Here is a 24,960-nt window from a genome sequence, read left to right as displayed (position 1 = left end):
TCAATGCCTTACCCTGATAGACCTCCATCTAGAGGATGTGATAGCCTGCTAAAGGCTGAAAAGGACCTCCATCTTACGCATACTCACACAGATAGCACCAAGGCTGCAGGCACCATCACAGCGCTGCACAAACATCCCTCCGCAGGCAAAGCTACTTGCAGTGCTGCACATGTTTGCCTCTGGTACCCTTCAACCAACCACTGTCTGGAGTCTCACAGTCATCCTTCTCCAGGTTTCTCTGCAAAGACTTGGATGCCATTATCAGTCTGACGCCACAGCACCTACACTTCCCCAACACTGTACAGGAGCAACTTGACAACAAACAAGGCTTCTATGACATTGCTGGGTTTCCGCATGTGCTGTGGGCAATTGACTGCACACATGTTTTACTTGTGCCTCCTGCAGACACTGCACATATGTCCAAGAACAGGGCGCACATACTTTCCATTAACATTCAGGCAATTGTGGACCACCTGGGCCTGTTCATCAATGTTGTTGCAAAGTTCCCTGTCAATATGCATGACTAATACATATTTTGCCAATCGCTCATCAATCAGTGGTTTGAGAATGGCACTTATGGAAATGAACTACTCATTGATAAGTGCAAACTGAACACACCACACATCTCAGGTACACAAGCATGTAGCTAAAATATGAGACAATGCACAGGTGGCCAATGTAATACAAAAGGCATTGGAACATGCTAAAACTATATACACAACCACACAATGCAAATTAATTATGGTATTTGGAAGATAGCCCAACAAGGGAGGAGCCATGAAAATGTCGCACAGACCACTATGGCATACTTGTAACATTGATTTAGAAGAACTCATCGGTCACATTTTTTATAAATCAATGCAGTACATGACACAGAACATATGCTTCTGCTGTGGCACATACCAATTGAAATCAACACATGTACCATATGTACAACAAGATGCCAGTTCACCCTGCTCTCTCTTGTGAAAGTGCACAATTAGCTGACATGCAAAAACACAGTCAGCCATGCACCATGCAGTGGGTGCATCTGCATCATGGCTCTGCATGTATTGCTGAATTAGGGTAGCACTAATTGCCCACAAATAAAATCAAAAGTTGCTTAGAACATCAGCCTGTGTTGTTGCAGAATGGGGCATGCATAGGAAGAGCATATAAGCTATACAAATCACATTCTCAACACATGCTGTGCATCCACATGTATCCCCTGGTGAGGTGTAGCAATCTGATGCACACAAAAATAAATAATAATGTGTGTTGTGTGGGAACAGACACAAACAAGCGTAAATGATGTGTCATACTACAACATGCATACATACAGAATCTAAGTCTAATCATGCACAATCACAGGAACAGATCTTATCAGTATCAACCTAATTGGCAACCTTCCCCCAATCAAGGGGGTTTGAGTTATCATAACCAGTTCCTACCTCCCCAATTTCCATTTATGGGTTGGAATCCCGGTTACGTGCAACCACCTCCTTTTCCACAGAATTCCTTTTGCCCTCCTTTTTTAGACAGAGGTCGGCGAGGACGAGGGAGAAGGAGAGGAAACAATCAGGTACATTGGGACCAGGAGGAGGGGATAGGCAACCACACACACAGCAAGGCCGGGAACAGCAACCAAAGAGTCTAGTGACTAATCTATCCTCAGTTATCCTTACTCAGACTGAAAGTGAGGTACTAGAGAGGGGATTAGGTTTTGTCCCTACTGCACGACTGGATCGTTTCCGGTTACATTGTGAACTTTCAGAATTTTTTTAGAAAACTAAAACTGAAGTTCTTTTTTGAGAAACATCAGTCTGACACCACTGTAGATCATCCCAGTGACACTGGTTTATGTCTGAAATCGACTTTTACACCTCCCCCTCATTTGATTCCAGCAGAAATAACTGCTTTTGAGCAAGCGGTTTTCAATGATGTGGAGTCATTCCAGGATAAAGGAACTTTTAAGAACATGAGCTCAGTGGAATTTCAGGCCCTACAGTCCTTACAATCCAACTCCTCAATTGTTATAAAACCAGCAGACAAGGGGGGTGGTATTGTGATTCAGAATGTCAATGATTACGATCAGGAATGTAGACGCCTTTTGGACGACCCCAAAAATTATCTTGTGCTACCTAGTGACCTTTCCCCACATTTAAAGGCTGTTATACACAGCCTTGTTGAACATGCAGAGTCCAGTGGGTTTATTACCAAACATGAGGCAGATTTCCTTACGAAAGGGGCAGAGACAATTCCATACTTTTATACTCTGCCAAAAACTCACAAAAACAAGCTACCACCTCCAGGTCGCCCGATAGTATCGGGCATAGGGTCCCTGTTAGAACCCCTCTCAATTTATTGTGATTTCTTTTTAAAACCATTCATTCAGAACACCTCGACTTACTTAAAAGATACGAAAAGTTTTTTGGCCTCTTTACAAAATCTGAGGGTAGATAATGATATTACCATCCTCGTATCATTGGACATTGAGAGTCTATATACGAACATTCCCCAGGACGATACCATCAAGGTCATTGGGGAAGCTTTGGACTCTGTTCCTTGGACTTTCCAAACACCAAAACAATTCATTATTGACTGTGCAACTTTGGCACTCAAGAAGAATTTTTTTGAATACCAGGGTACACTATATCTCCAGTCCACAGGCACTTCGATGGGCAGCACTTTTGCGCCGAGTGTGGCTGGGATGTATGTCTATGATTTCGAATGTAAACACATTCTGAGTGCGTCTAATCCCTTTTCCTCTTATCTTTCATTTTGGAAGAGGTATATGGACGACGTTTTTATCATTTGGCAAGGCCCTGATGATATTCTTTTAGAATTTTTTCTATGGATCAACACCTGTGATCCTAATTTGCTCTTTACTCACTCTCATAGTAAGGATGAGATGGTCTTTCTGGATGTGGTGGTCACTAAGGCAGAAGGGAGTTTACTGACTAAAACACACTACAAGCCCACTGCAAAAAACAACCTTTTGACCTTTTCCAGTTTCCACCCACGACCCCTTAAAGAACATTTGCCCTACGGGCAATATTTACGCATTCGTCGTAATTGTAGCAAGGTGGAGGACTACCGAGCACAGTCAAAAGAGCTGACACAGAAATTACGAGAGAGAGGTTATCCTGACAGGATCCTTTCTAATAGTTGCAAGAGGGCTAGGAACCAACCTCGAGACATTCTCCTGCAAGACCTACCTCAACAGGCAACTAGTATCCCATTGACATGTGTGACCACCTATAATGTTGCATCCAATGCAATTTCAAAATCCATCAAAAAACATTGGCGGATACTGGAGAGTAATAACATCAAATGGGAGAGACCCCTGTTCTGGTATAAAAAGGCCAGAAGCATAAAAGATTCTTTGGTTCACACTAGACCTAGAAATCTGAGGAGTCCCACTGTAACCTCTGTTCTTAGCACATGGGGTCTACCACCAGTTCATGTGGTTCATGTAGTGTCTGCCATTTGACCTCAACCACTAAGACACTGAGTCTGGAAAATTGTAAGATTTGGACACAACGTGAACACACGAATTGTAACACCACTGATGTGGTCTACTTAATCACTTGCCCATGTAAGCTTAATTATGTGGGGATGACTACTAGGAAGGTCAAACAGCGGATTGGAGAGCATCGAAGCAATATCCGCTGTAAGAAAAACAATACCAAATTGACTGAGCATTTTGTACGTTTGAACCACACTGTGGATGATCTACATTGGACCATAATAGAGCAAGTTAAAACAGGGTCCAATTCATCTAAATTACTGTTTGAAAAAGAACAGCGATGGATTTACCGCATGTCCACACATCTAGTGGGGTTAAACGACAATATCCCGTGGGGATCGGTCATGAGACGCAGCTACTGAATGTCTAGTTCTCCCTCCTGCAGTAACACTCTAATGTAATTCTGGCTTCTACTTTAAGGTCTACTGGGCTGGTTTCCACCTAAATAACGAGGGTTTTTTGTTGCACCCTTATTTGGGCTGATTTACTACCATCAAGATTTAACCTGTGAACCGTTTAATTTTACATTTGATTGGGCTGACATGCAATCTCTTTTGGTTTCCCAGGTTCCCACCTAAATAACGAGGGCTTTTTGTTGCACCCTTATTTGGGCTGATTTACTACTATCAAGACTTAACCTGTGAACCGCTTAATTTTGCATTTAATTGAGCTGACATGCAATCTCTTTTGGTTTCTCAGGCCCCCTACTTTCCCGACTCTGAGTTTTGTCTGCACGTGGGTCGTGACTCACATAAAGTTACGGGTCTCTCTCACTCCTTTTTTTGCATTTAGAGGAGTTTACATTCTAGCCCTCCAGTGAACGAGACGGCGTTGTCTCTCTTCTGTGTCGATGCAGACGCCTTCTACGTTGGTCACGTGATATGCTGACCGGTTTGCGGAAGTTGAGTGACATCATTGTCGGCTTTTCTTAATGCTACTTAAACTCGGAATTTCCAACCGTCCGGTGACTCCGGGCTCGGTGGTATTAATTAGGTTGATCTACCTGGCAGAGGACTTGGATGAAGTGAGTACCATGTTTCACTTGCAATATAGAGGTGTACGCCGGGTTTGTGATTTTACAGGGATAGTAATGTTACGTGTTTTCCCTGTGTTCTTCTTTCCCGACTTCAGCTGTTCTGTAGTCCCGCCACCCACCTTCTTGCCTAAGGAGCAAACTTTTTCATTTTAACACGTAAGCCTTATGTATATATTCTCCATTTACTTAATGTGCCTTAGTTTAAGCATGATTACACCTATCGTATAGTAAACTACGAGGTCTATCTCATCTGATAAAGGGCATAATTGAGGAGATTTACTCATTTTATGCATAATGGTTTTGAAGGTTTCTTCATAAAAGTTGTTTTGAATTCCTTCACAATTTTGTAAGCACTGGTTACCAAAGGATGTCGTCAATGTACAAATTAACTCTCTAACGTAAATATACCAGATGTCCATGTGCCGTTGATCCTTTCACTCAAAATGTATGAAAGCCGCTAGATGAAGCTGCGCTTTAGAAATGAAAACAATAGAAGTACTTTAGAGTTCATTATGTTTTCTTTCAGATATCCTGAGGCCTTTGTGGATTTTTCGAGGGCTCGCACGTAACCGTGAGTGTACCCGGTTCTCTGAACCTTAGGTCAGGGTAAGCCTTAGAGAGCTTATACCGCCAAGGTGTCAATTTGTATTTCTCTACGAGGTCCTGAAGAAAGCTTTGTGACTAACAATAACAAGCTGAAACATGTCGACCAATTGCATATATACTTAATAGGATGTATCTGACCAATAATTATCAGTATTAGTCATCCTACACTGTTTTTAACCAGTGCCTGATTCGTCATCATTAAAACTGTTTTTGGGCGAATGTTTGGCATTTTTTAACTTCACATTTTTTCACTTATCACACACGAGAATTCCGTCTGTTTGATATCTGCGCTCCGCTGTAACGAAAGCGTCGAAGCACACCAGAGGTGCAGTCGGCACCCCTGGTGGAACCCTATGATGAAGCATGTCACCGACTAGGTCGGTGAGTGAGGGTTCTACGCATATATCTGGTTGATTTTTCGGCGGCACTTCATAATTCACATATGCATGTATGTGTATATATATTCGTATATGTATGTATATATGTGTATGTATGCATAATTTTCTGTTTATTCCGTACACACTCTTTTGTTGTTTAAAGTTCTAGCATAGGGGGAATAAGAGTGTGACTCAACCCTCTCTCTCTTGTTGTTTTCATTTATAATCATGCACAATGACATCAATGCATATGTATGCTGTCTTCAAATGTCCCAATAAGTCAAGTGCACCAAGGTAGGAGTGCCACTGTCACCTAAACACTGAGCTACCTTTGTGGCAAGCTGGAAGTAAAGATCCCACAATGAGTCCAACGTGTGTCAGACTAGGATTTTCACTCTCAGTTACCCTCAGCACAATGACAAACAATGATGTCCCCAGATGATGTACCAACATAGTATTCAATCAAAAGTCAAGGTGGAAGCCTAATCAAGAGCATGTACCAATGGTGCACCCTCCACAATATGTGCACAGGAGACGGTCTGTTTGAGAAACAGGCCTGTAAAGAAACTCTCACGCGCCTTTTCATTGACCCATACATCCTGACAGTCACAACATGGCAATACACAGGACCTGGACAATGACAACATGGTGATGCGTAGTCTGTCAAGTATAGGCAAGTTCATTTCACAGATGATGGTAAATTGTTGGAAACTCAATATGACAAATCAGAAAGTACAAATTTGCACAATGCTCACACACCAAAAAAGGGCCCACTGCAAACACAGCAGGCACATATAGTAATGGCCACATATCTCTTTAATCTGTTTCAGGTGATCAAAGATATGCACTCACGCCATAGCTGATGACGCCCCTCAGAGAGACACACGCACAGGCCCAGAGAGACTATAATGTTACACTGGGATGCACAAAGCCCATAGTTTTTCTTTTTTTGTTGTTGCTATGAACCTGCTTTCTTAAGCTTTATTTTTTCTACTGCATGATACATCAAACAGCGAGCTAAAGAGCCTTTGCTGCACATCAAGTATATGATAGATAAATGCAGCATTTTTTATTTAACTTTATGTCCTCACCCCACCTCCCCCAACCCAACTTTAAATACATAGACACAAGTGGCAGCACTTACGATACAAGAAGTTACTTTTTGCAACAGAATTAGCAGCAAGAACAGTGTAGATTTTGCAAAGACCAAACCTTATGTATAGACAGGTTTTGCTACACTTGATTAGGTCATATCCAGGGGGCATATGTATCAAAAACCGTATTTGCGATTCTCAAATAGCGATTTTTTGAGAATCGCTATTTGAGAATTGCAAAACGGGATGTATTTAAAAATTCGCACATATTTTGCGAATCCTTAATATTCCTTAATTGCGATTAGCAAATTGCGAAATAGCAATACCTTTCCATCCATTCCTATGGGCCAGGAGGCCCATAGGAATGAATGGGAAGTCATTCTCAAATTGCGATTCGCAATTTGCAAATCGCAATTTCAGAATAATTTCAAAGGTGCAAGGGTGTCATGATGACACCCTGATGCACCCCTGAAATGAGCATGTGTGCGCATATGGTGCACATACATGCCATAAGGGCATGAATGTGCGCCACATGGCACCTTGAAAAATGCCAAAATGTGCATTTTTGAAAGAATTCGCAAAATACCACCAACTTGAAGTTGGTGGTAATTTACGATTTCTTAAGGAGAAATCGTACAACTTGGGTGCTTGTTAAATAGCATTTAAGGAATCACAATTTGCGATTCCTTAAATGCTTACGCAAAATTAAGGAATCGCAAAATTAACGATTCCTTATTAGTGCGATGCGAAAAAGGCTCATACATCGCGTTTTGCGATTTTGTATTCGCAAACTCTGTTTTCTTGCGAATCGCAGCGTTTGCGAATACAAAATCGCTTGATACATATGCCCCCAGGTGTTCCAACAGGTATGTGGTTAGTGGAGCCCAGACATCTCTGGGTCTAGAGGGCATTGGAAGTTCCTCAGCATATATCTGCCTTTGTTCTTTGCAATATATTGGGTCTCTGATCCACTTCGTCAGGGTAAGCGCTGCTCTGCCACCCCACTGCATGGCAACAGCACGTTTAGCAAATAAGGTAGAAATAGCGAAAACGTGCCTATTACAAGGCTTAATCTTCTGTAGTAGCCCTAGGAGATATATTTCTGGTGTAGATGCAATTTATTCCAGGGTCATATCAGAGATCACTTTCACACCCTGCTGCCAAAATCTGTGTATGAGAAGACATCCCCACGCCAAATGCATGAAATTGGATCCATCTTGCCCACATCTAATACATCTCACATCGTCCCTCAGTCCAAATCTCAGCAATTGCACAGGGGTGTGACACATCTGATGTAGATACTTAAAATGTATAATGCAAAGATTGTAGTTGCCAGTCAGGCACCCAGTCAGCTTACAGCAAGATTCCCAGTTTTCCCAGGATATAGGGGGATCAAGTTCCTTATTCCATATATCAAGCCCAGAGGCGCTAGAACTGTCATTTTCCCTTTGGGATGCATTATACCAACTAGTGATTGCTATTCCACCCCCGATACAACCACCTGTAGCGCTTCCAACACCCTAGGCTCCTGCTGAAACTCAGGGTACAGAGCTCTTACTGACACACACAGCCTAGTATATGTGAAGCCATGCATTGCTGTATATGCTTGACCAGCCATTAAATCATTCAGGGATACAAAAGACTAATTTAGAAACATGTCCCCAAGTTTTGTGACACCTGTAGTCTGCATGACATCTAGGGCCCCTCGCTCCTGAGCCGCAGAAATGCCAGGGTGTGCCGCAACTTGCATGTCCAGCACATATAGATAATCCCTTCCTGCACGAGCAACCAGAGCCCTTCACACCAGAACAGTACATCTGACCGGTTTGAGCTCCTTTCTGGTGCCGCCCTCACCCCGTGTAGGACCATACCTGCCAGCGGGACTGGATATGCAATGTCACCTCCATCGCCAGATGCGGCAGGTATCTCTGCCGATAATGCCAATAATGTGCGAATTGCACCTGCGCACACAGGTAGTATAGACGCAGATCCGGCGCTTCAAACACCCGGGCTCGTACGGCTGTGTCAATGTGATCCAGCTGTACCTAGGCTGCTTGCCAGCCCATACCAAAGCTATTAGGCTGGATTGCAGAGTTTTAAAAAGGGCTGCATTCAGTGCAATTGAAATATTTACATAGAGATAGAGGAGCTTGGGAAGAATAGACATCTTCACGACAGCAAGTCTATCCGCCAGTGATAATGGCAGGCGAGTCCAGTGTGAAACCTGGTCCGCAATCTTGGTAATGACATGTTCGCAATTCCTCCTGAGCACCATGTCAGGGTCCCTGTGCACCCAAATCCCCAGGTATTTCACCGGGTCAGCTGACCAGAAGAGGGGGTACTACAGTGCCGTCACCTGGGTGCAGTCCATCAAAGGGGAAACAGTGGACTTTTCACAGTTTATAACTAATCCTGAGTGTCTCTCAAACAAAACATACTCACGGAGCAGTGGTGCCAGTTGCACGGACATATAACATCTTGTCATCCGCAAAGAGTGAGATAACCAGTGGGCGCCGCCTGAACCCTGATGCAGCCCGGCGTGCTTTTGTCGGATCTTACACGCTAACGGCTAACGTGCCAATGAGAAAAGCATTGGAGAGAGAGGGCAGCTATGCCTGGTGCCCCTGCACATTGTGAATGCCTCCGATGCCCACCCATTAACTCGCAGTCTGGCAACCGGACCTGTATACAATAGTCGAACCCATTTCAGAAAAAATGGCTGCATTCTCATTCTCCGCAGCACGACAAACATGGATCCCCATTGTACCGAGTCAAATGCTTTCACCGCAGTTCAGGGTCTAGATCAAGCATTACAGCAAATATAGTCCGTAAATTATGTACGGTTGATCGCTTGGGGATGAATCCTGACTGGTCATGGAGTTTCAATTTGAGATCAGAGGTTGTAGCCTGTTAGCGATTAATTTAGCCAATATTTTAGTATTGATATTTATTAGGGACAGAGGCTTGTATGACTTGCATTTATTAGCAACTTTGTCTGGCTTTAGAAGTCTAGCAATCAAAGCTTCCCTGAGGGTGGGGGGTAGGGTACCAGATTCATAGGCCTTAGCAAATACCTCATGCGTGGGGCCAGGTCCTCAACATACGCCTTATAAAGTTCACTGGGCAGCCCATCTAGACCGGATATCTTACAGGTCAGGAGGGCCATTATAGCTTCTTTTACATCCTCCACATCAAAAGTCTGTGTCAGGTATTCACGCTGCCCATCAGACAACCACCCCAATGCAATGTCATTCAGATAACTGGAGATTTTCATCCTCGCTAGCTGAGGGCGTAGTCCCATACAGTTTAGTGTAAAAGTTGACAAACACTTTACTAATCTCCAGAGTGGAGTGGTGAGCAATGGAATCTTCGTCCAGCATTTCCATAATGTGGTCCTGTCCTTTAGAAAGTGGTAGTTTATGTGCCAAAGATCTACTAGTTCTACCACCCTCTCCATAGTAGTGCGCCTTACATCTCCTACACCTCTGCAGCGCCTCCTGGTCAGCTGTCTGATTATGTTCAGATACCAGGTCCCTAATTTGTGCCAGGATAGTGGGCATGGGACTTAGCTTATACATACTTTCCAGCTCACTGATCTTAGCAGCTAGGCTATTTATTCTGTTCCGGAGATCTTTCAAAATGCCAGCCTGCCCCACAATGCATTCCCCGCTATTTGTAACTTTAAAATCCTCCCAGAGAGTGCCTGCGCTATGAGCTGAACCCTCATTTTCTATATAAAATTTGGATAAAGCAGCACCAATTATGGTCCGGAACACAGTGTCTAGTAGGGAAGATTGCTGCAATCGCCACTGAAATGGTGGTTTAACACAAGCAGGGACATGAAGCTCTAAAAGGACGGGAGTGGTCAGAGAGCATTTTTGCTAAGTGCTTTACAGAGACCGTCTAGGGGCACACATCCTTTGAAACCAACCAATAGTCCAGCCTGGACCAGGAGCCATGAGCCGTAGACACCAACCGGGTTACAGGAACTCCTAATATCCTGAAGCCCCTCAGTCAATGTTGCGGCCGTACGTGTTAACAAAAAGCACCATTGTGCTACCCAGTTTGCCCTGAACCAGAAGCACCCTTCCCTGATCAGTGGCTTCAGATTAAATTAAAGTGAAAGGAGTACCCCTCATGACTAGAATCAGCACACCTCTAGAATATGAAGAGTACAATGCTGCAACATGCACCACAGACCAACGACCCCCCATGTTTCGTTCCGTATGCTTGGTAAGATGCGTCTCCTGAAGAAAGGCGACCTGCACATCCTGTCTGTCTAAAAAAGCTGAAACATTTCGGATCTTTTTGGAGTTGTTGAGACCACACACATTCCATGTTATTAACTTACCAGCCAGACGAGCATTTACCCATTATACATTGCAAAATGCCACTCTGCACATTTTGCAATAATAGATCCATCGTGCCATCAAGCCTGTTGTTTCTGCACTACACTGTGTCTGCCAAGTTACCCCGCAATCCCCCAAATCCCCCACCCACTTCAGCACCCCCAAATTGCTAAAGACATCCCTAGGAAATACAAACAAACCCTTCAACAGAAAACCAACCCAAAGAGATAATCGGGGTACACCCATTAGGGAGCACTAGAGTGCATTCAGCCTCCCAGTGGAAGGGAAGGTGGCCGATCTTGTCCATAGTCTCAACGTGACAGAAGAGCAAATATACAGTTCCTGTAAGACTTCAGACCATTCCGTCTTTTTGACAGTGCACTCAAGCACCCTAGAACATATGCCCAGCCTGGAACCCCCACATGTTGTAATAGTTCACATTAAGATACCCAGTAGCAATGAACCACTCATCTCTCATCAGTGGTCCTGGACTGCCTGCGCCTGGACATACTGCTTGAGTGTGCTGACGTGATTCAGGCTCTGCGAGAGATGCGGAGGCTCCCAGAGTGGCATGACACCCTAGGCGTGTGGAGGCTGCAGCGCGACCCGAGCGGGTCACTGCACTGGGATTTCTGCCGTGTTCTGAGTACTGTTGAGGCCATTCTCCGGTGGAACTTGGGGGTAAGACAATGAACTGCTGCAGCTCCATACAGTTTTCCTCCTCCTCCCCCTGCTGCATGCCCTCCAGTATGGCCGCGTGATAGGCCCCACTGCGTGATACAAATTGGTGGCTCCCTCTGAATAACAGCCCATGTACCGCTATTGTAGTTACCAATGTCTGGACCGGCCTCTTTTTTCTCTTTCCCCTTGTCCCTCTGCACATTGCTGTCTTGCCTGACTGGAGGTGAAGGCAGTAGTGTGGTTCAAGCCCATATTTCTATTAGAGTTGCAGGGGACCCGCTGAGTCTCATACAGGCCAACAATAAATGACCAACGGATTGGTATATTAGTCTGTCTGAAACCCGCCCCACCTCAGGCTAAATTGCATGACTGCTATGTACTCTGGAGAGCCCAACTACCCCACCTGCAATGCAGTAGTGGGACCTCTTGGTTGTTGCACACCTAGGTACTTATCCCTTGACAAGAAGGAGGGCTGGCAGGTGCAATGGGGTGGATTAAGGGGAAAACCCAGGACACAACCCTCACTACGGGAAACCCGGCAGGAGAACTAGAGAGTACCGCCGGTCCCCCATTGCCAGACTCCATTCCCCCGGCACCTCGGGGACGCCTCCAGATAAGCTGGACCTGATGGTACAGGAAGTCAGAGATTCCCGAAAGCAATCGAACAGCACATTGGTTCACTTACAGCTGGATTCACGCTACTCCAAGCTGACCACGCGAAACTTGCCACACAGTGCGCTCACACAAGAAAACTTTGGGCGACATTGATCCTCAAGTAAAAGAACACTAGACGCACATACAACAACTGCAGCAACCAGTTAATGGTTTGCAAGACAGAATTGAAGATGCGGAGGGCAGGAACCGTTGGAACAATGTACGGGTCATTGGGCTCCTGGAGAGCAGCGAGGGCCCCAAGGTGGCCGACTTCATTGAGCGCTGGTTTTGAGAACATGTGGCCCCTGAGGGCCTCTCACCCTATTTCTGTGTGGAGAGAGCCCACTGGATTCCTACTGGAGCGACGAAAGCTGGAATGCCACCACGACCCTTAATAGTTAAAATACTGGACTATAGAGACTGGGACGTGTTGCTACAAAAAGGGCAGGAACAGACTCAGATCCACTTTGAAAATCATTGAACATCTCTCTACCCTGATTATACAATGATGGGGCAGCGCCAAAGGTCCACCTTTCAAACAATAAAGAAAAAGCTGCATGCCTTACACCTTAAATAGTGCAATTGAGTATTGCCTCTATGACCATAAATTCAATGTTGCTATTTAAAACATGGGTAGAAGTTCATTACCTACGTTTCTGTTCAATGTATGAACTGTATATCTTATGTCTACTCACATTTGTGGGTCAACAAGCAAAGCAAAAATGAGTCAAATAATACTCAATATTCTATTTAGACATTTCATCAATATTAATTGACTTCAAAATCACTTTTTTGTTTTTCTGTTTTGTAACACGATTGAAATACATTTGTTTTTTTCTAATACAAATTTACAAGGTTGTGCATAATTATGATACATAAATATTCTATTTACAGTGCATGAAAAAACCAATTCATAAAGGCCACAACACTTTTAAGGACAATGTAGTGGAACCGAAGGGTCCTACTTCACTAAAAACATATATCGGGAAAATACACTCTACTCTTCCTCGATATTAAATCAATACATGGTCCAAACTAGTGAAAAAGGTCAGAGAACGCCTATATCCATTTTATATTTGTTTACACCACAGTTTGTTGGCTAAACTGAACAGTTGGTAATCTACTTCATTATTTACAAATGGCAATACTCTTGGCCTTGTGAAGTGGAGGGGTTGTGAAGGGTGTGCCAACGCGTTTCGACCTTCATGTGGGGACCAAGAGGATTCAAAGAAGGTCTTCCTCAGGGCTGGAATGTTCTGTGTAGGACACTCCCATTAATTGAGGCGTGTTTTTTTTTTCTCAAATGGTTTTTGAAAGAAGTCCAAGGCACTTCCTTCTATATTTCAGGTAAAGTTCAGATTTCTCTGGCAGTCTTCAATTTTCTCTGTATATACACTTGATACCTTGAAGGTGAACAAGAGTCGATCTTCACTTTCGACTTGCACTTTGCCACACTCGTACAGTTTGTTCGGCGCTTTGTTCACGGTCTTCGAACTTCCGTGTATGTCACCTTAAATATGCACTACTATACCTGACCCATTTAAAAATAATGCACAAGCAAAAAACATATTTTTTTGACAGACCCGGTGATGCGGAGGAGTGGATTTAAGTGATGGACCCAGTCTCGCGCTCCAGCACTTCGTCCCGCAACATGCCCAGCAGTCCTGCACGAACTCAAGCCCGCAGATCGCATCGCAACGCTAAGGGACTACATAAACCAGTTACTACCGGCCCATCACATGTGCAGACTTTGCACGGCAAGCAGGAGGCACTGGCAATAGCAAACTCCTTCAGGAACAGCGACCTTCAGATTGCAACCGACTCCTCGGAGGACAGCACCATACAGTCGGACTCTGAGCGCAACATCACTCTGTTCCCATCAGTGACACATCAGACAGCAGACGATTTGCTGGGGTGAACAGTATAACCTGTAACATAACCTCGACCTCCAGGTCACGGGGACAGCGGGTGCCCCACTAAATAACCCTCGTATCAGCATGTATCCTTTTCCTAAATAAACTTTTTTCATGAAGGTAACTATAAACACAGGGGCCGTACAGGGTCCACTGAATCATATGTGTATTTCTGGTGCCGAACATTCCTAATACATAAAGTGCCTGATGTCCACAATGTATGTCATAATGCTGTTACAATCTGCTACGTGTATACATGGCACAACACTGCACTCTTCCCTGCATGACATGCAGCATCTAAGGTGATTAGTTATAACAAGGAATTAAGATACCCCCCGGGGTTTCCATTGAGCTTCCTAAGCTATTGTGTTTATGCAAGCAGCATGACAGACGGTGGTGACCATCCCCCACACAGCGTGCTCACCGTACTACACTACTTGTATGTTTTTTTTCACTGTTTGGCCCAGCAGAGTTCATTGGCTGCACCGAGTATTGCAAGTTTGAAGGGGGTATGGGACTTCTGGCTCGCAACAGGAAATTGGCTCCAAGTTTGGGGGAGCATTGCTTACATTACTGACATATGCACAACACCTCCACCACATTAGGCTCCTATAATTTAATCTCCTGGAACGTGCGGGGGATTAGTTCAGTACACAAAAGACATACGGTTCATGCGCAACTCCTTAGGCGCAAGGTATAAATTGTTTTCATGCAAGACTCACACCTCACTGACTCAGAAGCTGGGAAAGTTCATAGGAAATGGAGAGGTCAAATATTCTTTACTAATTATTCGGCCTTTGCTAGAGGGGCGACCATATGGGTCAGACACGGAGTCCCCTTTACTGAATTGGAACGACGCACTGATGACCAGGGTAGATATATACTGCTGCCGGGAACACTAGATGGCCAGCCGGTAGTCTTAGGGAGTATCTATGCCCCAAACTTAGACCAAGACAATTTTCTTTAGCAAACTAAGCACAGTACTGACTTGATGGGACACATTCCCATGGCTAATAGGAAGAGATTGTAACTACGTACTGGACATAGGGCTAGACAGATCACACCCTCCCCTGCATGGTGCAGGGGCCATAAAGCAAGCTGAGGCCCTATGTGGTTGGGTGACTGGGTGGGAACTGGGAGATGTATGGAGACTACTGCACCCAACACACAGAGAATACTCCTTCTTCTCACCATTTCACCAGCTCCATACTAGGATTGACAGATTCTTCTGCTCCCTTAGTGTCGTGACCCAAGTTATCCATGCTGCATATCTAGCTAAGACTTTCTCCGAACATAACCCCCTGGAGATTAGTCTTACATGGGCAGAGTGCCGACCCCCGTCCCCACGTGGAAGCTTTGGCCCGAGTTACTAAAGGATGCTCCCTTCTGCACTGCATTACCCACAGCCATTCCGAATTATTTTTTAGAGTACTGGAACACTGCCTCCTCAAACTTAATAGAATGGGACGCACTCAAGGTTGTTGTGTGTGGCACTGTGATTGGTACCACAGTAGGTGCCAGGCAGGAAATCCACAAGCATCTCATTAGAATAGAAAATTCAATGACTAAATTGAAGCGTGCAGCAGCGAATGACCCAATGAAACTAGCTCCGTTATGTGAAATGCGTATTCAACATGCTGAGGTATTAGAAACCCTCCGGGTCATAGACCACAAAGCATATACACAACTGAAGCACACTGAGGCCGACAAATCTGGGATATTACTGGCCCGGATAGTGAGAGACAACCCAACACCTCTTATTGTTCACTGTATTAATGTACCTGGGGTGGGCATAGTCCACACACAACAAGAGACCAAAGATGCTTTTTGTAACTATTACATCGCCCTCTACAGCGCACCTGCACACATTGCCGACTCATTGATCGATAATTTCCTAGACGGTCTAATATACCCACAACTCACAGCAGACACCCAGAAGAGCCTCTAGGGCCAATCACAAACATGGAAATACGAGCGGCCATCAAAGGACTCTCCCGTAGCAAAGCACCTGGTTTAGACGGTCTGCCAATAGAATTTTTTGACTAATATTCGGAAACCCTCACCCCCAAACTAGAAAAATTATACAAGAAAGCTCTGGACATAGGACACTTCCTGTGCTCCACAATGCAGGCATTGGTAATATCGCTCCTAAAACCGGGGAGGGACGACACAGACCCATTGTGCTATTGGCCATTGTTGCTCTTAGCGTCAGAGTATAAGATCCTAAGTAAGATCTTGGCTGACCGACTCCAACTCCACTTACACCGATTGATACACAAAGACCAATGTGGTTTTCTCCCGGCGTGTGGCACATCCCTAAACATCAGACGCTTACACCACATTATGGCAGCCGCCCCTGCGGAATATAGTAATGCAGGCTGCATAGCACTAGACCTGCACCAAGCCTTTGATTCCATCACATGGGGATATATGTTCTCCGCCCTGAAGAGGTTCGAGTTCCCCCCGAATACCTCCAATGGGTGAGCTTACTGTATACAGCCCCTACCGTGAGAGCATGCATGGCCGGCCACATTTCACGTGAATACACAGTACACAGAGGCACGAAGCAGGGCTGCCCCTCTCCCCCTTACTATTTGTCCTGGCCATAGAACCGCTGGTACTCACGTTGAGACAGACGGATGAGTGCCTGGGGATACCAATTGGTAACACGACCCACTTGATATCAATCTATGCAGATCACTTCATAGTGTACCTACGGGACCTCCCAAATCAGTTTGAGCCCCTTTCTACCATTTTCTCTCATTTCAAACATATTTCAGGCTGCGCTATCGATGAAGGAAAATCAAACGCCTTCTACCTTCAGGAGGGTCCCCGCTCAGATATACTCAATTTTGGCAGCTACAACATACTGGTGGCGCATACCACATTCAAATACCTGGGTATCCATATATGTAGGTCACATGCAGATCAACTTGATGGAAATTTGATGAGGGCAATTAGTGCATCACGCTCGAGCGTGTCATTTTGGACGTCACTACAGCTCGCTTGATGGGGAGGGTGGCTATTTCCAAAATGGTGGTACTTCCCTGCTTATTATATTACTTTGCCAATTTGCCAATACTAGTCCTCCATCCACATTCCGCACCCTAGACACATTATTACTGGATCTTATATGGGGTGCCGGGTGCCGAAGAGTGAGCCTTAAAATATTACAGCTGGAACAGCATAAGGGAGGGCTGAGGGTACCCGACTTTAGGGCTTACTACTATACATGCCAATTACAATGGTTGTCCTACTGGACGGTGGGTAGAAACCTGCAAGAAATAGTTTATACAACTCGGGATTTAGAGCAAGGATTGTTACACACGCTACTATTACCTAAAAGCAAAATTCCCCCACTTGAGCGGCGCTCCAGTGTTGGAAAAAATCATTGCTCTATACACCAGGTGCTATTCCCTAAGCTGAAAATATCCCACTACTGGAGATACCAACCCCTGGTGGCAGACTCACAAAGGCAAGACTGTAGGCCTGGTCGGACGTTGGTGTGGACACAGTTGGAGCCTTGTTTAACGACAACACCCTTATTGACCATGACAACTTTGTGCAGGCCACAGGTATGCCAGAACACCTATATTTAACACATGCCACAGTGTCACACTACGTAAAAAAGACATGGGCACTTCAACGACAAGAGCCTCCATCACATGAATTAGTTCATACACTCTATTACATGGGTATGGGGCGACACCTCATTAAATGGTTGAACATTGGGGTCCGTGCGCAGGTGTCTGTCCCACTCACTGACTTGAAGACGAAATGGGAGGAAACTACTGTTGTGCACTCTCCGACAAAGCATGGGCGAATATACTGGAGCATCCCAAGCAAGTGTCCCGTAACGCCAAATTCAAATTTATACAAAGTATGGTGCTGCACAGATCCTATTTAACCCTACATCGCTTACACCGCTTGTTCTCAGACACCCAGCACTGCTGCACTCGCTGCAAGTCTGAGGAGGCGGGCTTTGTCCACATGCTATGGGCATGTCCCCATCTTAGTAACTACTGAGAGGGGGTGCGTGATGCAATTGGGGAGGAGACTCACTGACATATTGCAGACAACATAACCGAGTGCTTATTGGGGCTCTGCAGGTGCACGAGCGACCAAAAAGTGCAACTCTGCTTCCTAGATCTTGCCCATACACTAGCTATATGCGCCATTACCATGCAATGGAAATTTACAAGACCTTGTGCACTATCCAGATGGTACGACGAGGTAATACGTTGGAGTAGCGTGGAGAGCGTGGCAATCAGGCGTGAAGAGGCGCGAGGATTGCACAAACACCCAATTTCAGTGGAATGGGAGACTTCTCTGAAGGGGTTTAAACCCTTGAATCTATTCCCGCACCATATCATCCCTACCCCACAGTAAAGACCATCATGTGTTGCCCTAGGTGTAAGAACTGCAGAGTGATAACTAAGCCACATAAACCCGCACAACATTACAAAGAATTGATGAGCACTATCTACATGTGTAGTTTCCCTAGTTTGTCACACGGAACGGCCGGGCCAGAAGATGGGTGGGGGGAGAGGAGACTGAAGAGGAAATGTTAGGAGTTCTGTTAATAATCTATTCACAGCAAGATCTTTTCTTCCACATACAGCATGTAAAATGTTTTTGCATCAATGTGATGATTTCTGATTGGGCCTGCGTGCACACACTGTTCTGCATATATTAGCATGTGCTAGCAGTACATACATGAAAACTACCAACACGCAATATATATAACAACTGAATGATATTATGTGGTAATCAATAAAGTCTGATTTAAAAAAAACTAGGCACATACTTGAACTTCCTATTCTATGATTGTATATTTTTTCACTTCGGGTCGCGGAGTGCTTTGGTATTTGTTTCTCAATCTTACCAAGGTTTGTGCACATCCGTTTTTGAACCAATGATATACCATCCTGTATGAAGAAACCCAAGTTTAAGTAAATTCATGCTTTGTTTTGGTTTACAGCCTTTAAAAAAGTCATTGAGTGCAACGAAACATGTTGTTTGAATTGATTGCACAAGGAAGGGAATAAAAACAAATGGCATTATCTTTTTCTGTGCATTGGCTTTACGTTTATTGGAGTTCATTTTACTAGAGTGGAACTGTTACATTGACGGACCCTTTACAACTTGATTTGGTGGTGCTCTGGATATTCTCTTACATACTCTTTGTATATTGCGGGTCCTCTTCCTTATACCTTACACTATTGGGATGACATAGTGTTACTTGTCTTCATTGAGCACACTTCATTGTATATGTGTCACAAATACCTTCCTGAAAACAGTGTATGTGCTAGCACAGTTATAGACCACTGTCATCCTCATATTTGCTTGCTCAGGTGTGAGACACTGGCATAGGTCTACTTACACACGTCCAGTCATGAACAGACACCAATGTGAGTAAATAGAGCCTCCTAATGGCTCAGGACCACTCATACATGTACATTTCAGATACAACACACAAAAGTACAACACACAGATCACATCACAAATACATATTGTACTTAGTCCTGATAAATCTCATAAAACGGTACATATATTGATCATGTATCAATAAGCGATAAAAGAATAACCGCAAATCAACAGTTACGGCAACATTTTCCATTTCTGGCACGAAAAATACTTGCTAAATACAGATATACACATGAAATCTTCCCGCTCAGCCCTTTGCATGAGAAGAATTGTCACAAAACAGGAAAATGGGCCACAAAATGACAGGAAATTATGCCAGTCAGCATCCTGGCACATGGAGGATTAACAGTACACTTTCACTTTCTCTTTCAGCCTCACTCTTACTTTCTGTTGGGAGTTGTAGAGGTTTCGGAATGTGTCTGCTGGTCTTGGTGTGTTTGAGAGAGTTCTGTGTGTAGTGTAATGTGCATAATTGTCCTTGTTAAGCCCTCTGTTCAGTCCCTACGTGTTAATTGTGGCAGTCTGATTGTTTTGTTGGATGTACGTCTCTGTGGTTTTATCGTATAATGTAATAGTTAATAGGGGTTGACTGTGGGCTTTTTTTGTTTGCCTGGTGGAATGTTTGTATTTGGAGATGTTGGGTCAGGGCCGGAAGGGCAGGATGTCAGACGGGGCTTTGGGGGCCTTCCTCTGACTTGTTAAATTTGACCTGGCCAGAATGGTAAAGGCTGGGGGACGCATCCTACAGGGGTACAATGATAAAGTATGGAAAGTGAGATGGGAGCACATCCGGGACAAGATGCTCAACATGTATGGTGTGAACAGGACTGTCAAGCAGTGAAAGCACCTGTGGCAGGACTGTGTTGGCCGTGAGGGGGACTTAATGGATCACCTTGCAATTCTTGTCGGGATGCAAGGTGGTATCACATCAACATCGAATCACATCGGAGGATGAATGCACAGGACACCAATGATGTTGAGATGAAGATATACTAACACATCATTCAAATTGCCATTTGGCAAAATAGCTTGCCTGTCATGACATACTGTGCCACCCGACATAATTTTTGTTTGGTACACTCCACATGATCAACATGCTGACAATCTCTGTGAGTTAGACAATGTGGGTCACCAACATGTCAAAGCCCGTGACATACCTGTGTGTAGTTGGAAAACTGATTTTAGCCTCAAACGTCACCTATATTGAGGTGTGATAGTAGATTATACAATCATGAAGCAGTGGGGCAGGTCGCAGTATGTTCTGTCACTCAGACCATGTCATGGATGTCCTTTAGGCCACCAGTGTTAAATTGACAAGTGTTGTGGGTAAAACAGGTTTAGCAGATTGCAAAATGGATGTAATGTGGCAACAGACATGATTATTACAGTGACTGAAATTGTATCATGAGAACATCAATGATGTATGTGATTGCTTGAAAATGTGATGTCAATGACATTAATTGTAATTTCCACAATTTGTCAACAGCAGGAAGACCCTTGATCACGCAAGGAGATGTGGATGCATTCTTGGACCCACAAGTCACAGGTGAGTGTATCGCCCCTACCTTTGGATTATATGTTTTGACATATGCAAGCACTGCCACATGCCCTGTATGATGAAGTACACAGTGTGTATGTGCATTACATGAAAATCACCACTGGTGTGATGATGCCGCATGAAGTCAAGGGTAATGCACATCAGCATCATGTGATGCTGCAGGACAGAATTGACATTTGTGACGTGATGTTGCAATGCCTCATATGATTCACTGCACCATAACTATGTGCAAGCACAGAGTCCATGATGTGAGTGATGTCATAGACATGTCACAGAGCCAATCTCACAGCATCACAACATCTTTATGCCCTGACATGATTTTGCAAGTGTTCCGTATCTGCAGCAGCGTATTTCTAGTGGAGACTGTTGTATATGATGATAAGTTTGTTCGATTGAACATGTTGCATCTGTTGTTGATTATCATTATGTAAGGTGATGAGGAATTCAGACATGAACAATTGACAAAAACCCACATACAATCTTATTGAAAATTACCTAGAATGTACTAACATCACCATATGATATTCGGCCCCATGGCATCAACTGTCACCACAAAACAGTGGGGCATATGTACAAGCCCCTATGTCTACCAGAACGTCACTTTTAGCGACTTTTTGGTGGCAATAGGGGCTGCGCCTTACTTACAAGGCAGCGTTAAGCCACAGAACCTGGATTAACAATTCCTTGTAAATGAGGCCCACTATCACACTGTGGTTAGCTTCAAAGGGATGGACAATGGGTGTTGCGGTTGGCATTGCACGGCAACACCCATTGTATTTGACGCTGTCCCCTATCTACAAGGGTGGGATACATAGGAGGAAGGGCCAACATTAAGACTTGGTAAAACCTGGTCTTAAGTTGGCTAAACAAGGAAAAATGCATTATTCCTCCTAGATTTTGCTTTTTGCATGTGTGCTGTCTTGTTCAGCACACATGGAAAAGGCAAAATGTCATGGATTCTTCATACACAGGAAGGTCCGCCTTCCTTGACATGAACAATCCTCCCCTGCACGCAGACACCCTTGCAATATGGTTCAGCCTTGCTTTTCAGAAGTGGCAGAGAGAGAGGCGTAAAGCCATGACGGCTAATGCCTTTCTCCGCCACTTCCTTGTATATCTCCCCCAGTGTTTTTACATAAGCTGTGTCTGAGTGTACTCACGACACATTCATTGAATATGTGATTTAGTTACAATGTTCAGACCTCATATCATGTATTGGGCATGATCTGATAAAAAATTCACATTCATCCTGGCTCCTTCACATGGTGTCATGTGTGCAGTTCAGCTTGTGGACTTGTTGCATGTCCATGCCATAAGAGGGGTGGTGGGTTGATGTTCACCATATGTTGTTATGTGTATAGTCTTAGGTAAGCTAGTTAGTTTAGTGTAGTTTTATATTAAGTGTAGTTTAGGATTAGTAAGCTTAATTAGTTATGTATTTTAAGAATGCTTTTTATAAAATAAATTACCAATGGTTGATGCTTTCTGCTCCCAATACTTTTTGCTGTATGGACATATCCTATTGGATTGGTAGTGAATTACGACAGAAGAATCCCCCCACAATCAGTCAGAATGTCTACAAATGTGATTACAGGACCTTCAAGGGACAGGCTACCAACAGACATAATTTTAAATGTGTTTTAAACAACCTGATTGATGTTTATGGTAACAAAGCTCATTTTCGGGGAATTGTTTTTTATTGCTCTGAGGGAAAATCATCCAGGTGTTTTTTTTTGTTGCTAGGTCAGATTTACACTGGATGCACAGTGTGCTTTGTGCTCTGCTCAGCGTTGGTTGACTGCTGTGGGTATGCTGTTGGGATAGTTTGTGACATCTTTGATTACACTGGTCCACACAACGTCTTAGGTTTCCACATGGGTGTGCAGGGAATGTATGCTTAGCATTCTTCACAAGTCATCCTGATGCCACTTATCATGTTTCTGCACAGAATTATACTTTGTGGACAACACTGTGAACAAATTGACAAGTGTTGAACAAGAGATGTCGTGATGTACGCTACAGCTAACCTGTGCATGTATTCGAAACATTGCCAATTTTTGAGCTATGCTTTCCTACACCATTTCTCTTTTTTGTGCTTGATGGAATATTTGGGAAAATGTGACATTTTGAGTGAACTGTATTTACCTGTGTCATGCCATGACATACATCTTTTCAAACAATGTCCTACACATTGAATATGTGTAGTTCTTCTGGGTATGTATTTGTCACGTATTTTTTGTAGACACTTCATGTGGCTTTACACTGACGTGAGTATTGTTGCAAGTCACGATTAATTCATGTTCTACTGAGACAGTGTTGTCCTAGAGATCAGAGCATTGTTTAAGTCACACATGTTAGTCCCTCACAATGCCTATCATGGACACAGAGTTATCATATTCACTTTGACAAATGTCCCTTTATTAGTATTAACCCCTTCCATGCGGGGCGGATTCCCCCCGCTGTGCTGAGCGCTGCTTGCGCGGGCGTGGTCATGACGGAACGGTTCCGTCATGAGCACAGCTCAACCGACGCTCATGACGGAACCGTTCCGTCATGAGCGTCGAAGGGGTTAATGGCTACCCTCAACATGCATTTTTGGAACTTTTATTTACAAATTGGTCTCAGGCAACACACATCCTAGTGACTCAATTAATTGTATTTATATGTGCAGTATCTGAGGTAATAGACTTGCCCAGTTCTTTTTGCAACAACACACCATTGTGTGAATGGCCAAGGGGTGGCAGACAGAGGCCAGGGGGGAACACGTGCAGAGTTTAGTCAGCAGACTGATTGCAGTGTTATTGGGAAGAACACAAAATTGGCAATCCATATCAAAGTCCAAGGTGAATGTAGCAGAGTCATTCATGGGACAGTTGAAGCTGAAGTTCTGGGCATGATGGTAGGCACAGTTCAAAGCAGGAACAGTCCATTTGACAGAGTGAATGCTACCACTGACTTCTTTGCAAGATTGTTGATTCATCCACATTTTCCTCCTCTCATGTGTCATGTACATCGTGTGTGCATGACGGTGGGTTGGCTGGAGCACAGTGTGGCTGTGACACTTCAGGGGCTGAGTTGTGGATGTAGAGGGTGCAGCAGCATTCATCTGTGCCAATGGTTGGGTCTGCAGTGCAGTGATGATTAGCTGCAGGGCTTGCAAGACTCCAGCAACGTCTCTGTGGTATGCAGCAATGACTGCCAAGTGTGAGGCCTGCATCTGCTACACATGCTCCATGATCATTCTCAAGTGATGCAACTCTTTGGTGACATCACTGGAGCCACTTTGACTGGACAGTTGTTCTAGTCTCTGAGTCAGTACTCCAGCGATGTCAGCCATGGAATACTGGGGAGCATGGAGTGGACTGTGGGTGCCTGTGATGGACTCTTGGTGGTCCCTAATGGGACTGAGACACCCATGGACCCCATCTAGTTTGGCCACCAGGCTATCAAACCGCACCCGCACCTGACTAGCCATCTCATGCGGGACCTCTACTGCACGGTGTTGAAATCTTACGAGTGGGTCCTCAAGGTCCAGGGCAACAGCTGTGGTGGTAGGTGCTTTCTGCTGTGTGTTCTATGCATGGGGTGGAGCTTCCACAACTCTGTTGGATGTCCCTACTTCCGAAGATGGGCTGCCAACGGAGTTGAGCAGCTCTTGGAGGGTGTCCTGGTCAATGCTTGTTATGTCTCCATCTTCATCATTGAAGAGTGGGACAGGCTGCTGTACAGAAGGTGATGTTTCTCCCTCTGCAATGTA

The sequence above is a fragment of the Triturus cristatus genome, chromosome 5_1 (genome assembly GCF_964204655.1).
Source record: "Triturus cristatus chromosome 5_1, aTriCri1.1, whole genome shotgun sequence".
NCBI lineage: Eukaryota > Metazoa > Chordata > Amphibia > Caudata > Salamandridae > Triturus > Triturus cristatus.
Note: the sequence above shows the minus strand (reverse complement) of the source record.